Source organism: Chrysochloris asiatica, unplaced genomic scaffold (assembly GCF_000296735.1).
Source record: "Chrysochloris asiatica unplaced genomic scaffold, ChrAsi1.0 scaffold00138, whole genome shotgun sequence".
Taxonomy (NCBI): domain Eukaryota; kingdom Metazoa; phylum Chordata; class Mammalia; order Afrosoricida; family Chrysochloridae; genus Chrysochloris; species Chrysochloris asiatica.
In genome coordinates, this window is record NW_006408656.1 from 7,902,022 (window position 1) to 7,905,820 (window position 3,799).

Genomic DNA, 3,799 nt, shown 5'->3' on the forward strand with positions numbered 1-3,799 from the left:
GTCCCGGACTAGAAAGCAATAGATTTCTTGCTTCTTCCACAAATTTCCCCAGCTGTGAGCCTTCCAACCTTCTAAATATTCCTTTTTATGTGGTTCAGAGTTCTGGGACCATCCCTGAGCCTGCTTAGTCAGGTATTCTGTGTTGTTTTTGGTGGAGCTCTCTGCTACACGTCTACCCGATCCGCCATCTTGTTTGTTCTACCCAGATATGTTGTTTTTGTTTGGTGCTTTTGAGTTGGTTCTGACTCATAACGACTCTGTATAGGGTTTTTAAGGCTTTAAATCTTTAAGGGATCAAAAAAACCTCATCATTCTCTTAAGCAGAGGCTGGTGAGCTCAAACCATGGACCTTGTGGTTCACAGTTCAGTGCTTATCATATAGAAATATTAAAAGTAAAACAGTTCTACATGAGGTGAGACATTCCTTCTCGAAAGGACAAGCAAACCGGCCTGGAACAGCTAGAGCAACAGAAGATACTTCTTGAAAGAAAGATCAGCAGGAAAAATCCAAAACAGAAATGGCAGTCTGATAAGCTACTACAAGAACAAGCAAGTTGTTCACCAGGGAACCATCAAGGCAAGCAATCAAGTCCCTTCAAAATAAACCCCCTCAAAGACTGAAACTCAAAGGGAACACATGAGCAGGCATGTAAGGTTGCTGGTGACCATATTGGTCTAGTGGTGAGTGGAAGAGGGGGAAAGGCAATGAAGATATGGGCTGAGTTCGACCATGTTCCATAGACTCCTGTTGACCTGGAGATGAGAGTGAGAAGAGGAAGGGATAGTTGGTCCAAAGTATGGTGAAACCTGGGGACTCCTGAGCTCCTGGACAAGGACATAGCCATGGAGGACTAGAGCTGAGATTGAAGCATCCAGCTGATATGAAATGAGGGGAGACACACAAGAACACCCAAACTTGCAGGTAGTACCTATTTGACTTAGCCTTAATGGCTTGCTGATCAAAAATCGACTAGAAAAAGATTTTTTAATTTTTGGTAAAGGAAACAATTGTAAATTGCTACAGTTTGATGAACTTTATCTATACATATGGATGTTGTAGCTCAAAATACCAACAGAGAGGGAAGGAGTCTTCATATCAATTATCAATCCTATACAGGGTTGATAGGACAACCAACTTAGACATTGGCTACCTAAAATGAGGGGGTGATAAAGGCACAAAGTGGCTGGCTTACACATTTTTAAGAGAGAGTTTAGTTTCAGAGTGTGCGGGGGAAGGTAGAATTCCCACTGAATAGTTTTCATCTTGTCTAGACAGGTCTGGTAAAAGGAGATGGGAGTAAGATTCTTATGATTCAATAGTGAGTAATTGTTATCATGACTAATTGAGACTGTCACAACTGTAAAGGTAGAAGTTTTGTAACTAAAAGGGGGGAGTAGTTAATCTTACATCCCAAGAACAGAGGATCCTAGGACCATCAAGGGAGAAGAGCATAAGCAGAATGTGAAACCCTATCCAAAGAAGCAGCAACACCAGTGATGGAGGCTGAGATGATGACATGAAGAGACAGCAGCTGAGGACTATAGACTCATGGAAAGAGAAGAGTGAGTACTGGTGGCCAGGAGGCAAGCTTACAGAATGTGCCCTTTAAAAATTGTTAGGAAAACAAACAAGATGGTGAATTGGGTAGACGTGTAGCAGAGAGCTGGTGGCCAGGAGGCAGACTTGCAGAATGTGCCCTTTGGAGATGTAATTTATTATATATGCCTGAGTGGGGTTTTTCGTTTGTGTGTTTTTTTAAAAAAAGCTAAAGTGGATAAAGAGAAGTACTTTTAACTGATGGTATATGGAGGGGATTATAATCAATGTAATGAAACAAGTTATATGAATTGTTGAATGTGAAACTGATGATGTGCCCTGTAAACTTTCACTCAATCCACAATAAAAACCTTAAATTAAAAAAAAAAAAAAAGAAAGGATAAAAACCTTTTCTGATCTGATTTTAAACCACACACACACAAAAAAAAACTGTTATATTTCCTGAGTGTATTTGTATACCTAACCACTGCCCCCCCCAAAACACAAAAAAACAAAACAGAGGGAATAGAAGCAAATACTGTTGAATGATGATGCATGGAGGAGATTGCAATCATTGCAATGAAATGATGAGTGTAAAACCGATGTTCTCCCATGTATGCTATCACTAAATTCACAACAAAAACTTAAAAAAAAAAACAAACACCAGATCCACAAGACTGAAAATAAGGAACCAGAGATAACAATTTGTCTACGACAAAGCACAAAAAGGAAACAGTATAGATACAGAACTTCCAAAAAGCAACTTCCAAAAAGTAGATATCAAGATAAAACAGACTGTTTAAAATAGGGAAAAATATTAATGTGTTGCAGAGTAATCTTAAAGAAAATGAATATACCTGCACAGCAAAATAAAGCTAGAGGAAAATCAGAAAGATTTAGTAAGCATTAACACAACAAAATTGAAAATATAAAGAAAACCCACACACAAAGTAACCCAGTGAAGAAAATAATGTGGAACAAAGACACTAGCATCACAAAAAAAAAAAACACACAGCAAAAAAACAGCAATCAATTCATATCTATCCATAATTATGCTGAATGTAAATGGATTAAATGCACCAGTCAAGAAACAGAAAGAGCAGAATGGATAAGAAAACAGGATCCTTCAATATGCTGTCTGCAAGAGACTTATCAAAAAGATGGAGACAGTCTAAATGCACATCAGCAGAAGAACAGTTGAACAAACATTGGTACATACACATAAAATGAATTCTACACAATGTTGAAGAATAACGATGAATCTGCGAAACACCTCACAACATGGATGATCCTGGAGGACATTATGCTGAGTGAAATTGTTGTTTTTATGTGCCATGGAGTTGGTTCCGACTCATAGCGACCCTATACAGGGTTTCCGAGGCCGTAAATCTTTATGGGAGCAGAAAGCCTCATCTTTCTCCGGCGGAACAGCTGGTAGTTTCAAACTGCTGAACTTGCAGTTTGTAGCCGGATTCATAACCACTATGCTACCAGAGCTCCTAGTGAGTCACAAAAGGATAAATATTATATGAGACCAATGTTGTAAACAGTTAAAAGAAAGTTTTCTTGATAAAAGAAACAATCTATGATGGCTATGGGGCTGGGGTGGGGAGGGAAAGTTATTCACAGAGGGTAGACACATGTTAATATGGTGACAGGGCAGGCAACATACAACAAGGGGAAAGTTAGCAGGGAAAAGATGAAGGTAGCACGAGACACCGGGAGGAATGCAATATTAAAGTGACTAGGGTCAGCAGTTCGAAACTACCAGCCACTCCGTGGGAGAAAGATGAGGCTTTCTGCTCTCGTAAAGATTTATAGCCTCAGAAACTCTGTACAGGGTCGCTATGAGTCGGAACCGACGCCACGGCACATAACAACAACAGCAGAGGTAAATACTGTTAACTGTTGGTACATGGAGGGGATTGCAATCATTGCAAAGAAGGAAAGTATATGATTTATTGAATGTAAAACTGATGATGTGATCTGTAAACCTCCATTCAACTCACAATTAAAAACGAAAAATTTAAATAACCAGACAGTTAAGGACAGGGAATCATTCTTCCAAGTAAACAAATGATGTCACTGGGAAAAGAAGGTCCGTTGGAATCCCGTGTCTGGCAGTTACAGGAGGAGCTGTGAGTGGGCAGAGGGTGTCCAGCAGCCACCTTGGGACCCTAACCCCAGAGCAACCAACATCGTGTGTCCAGGCTTGTGTACCTAAGACACTGGGCATCTCTGTAATTGTCAGAGTGATCCACA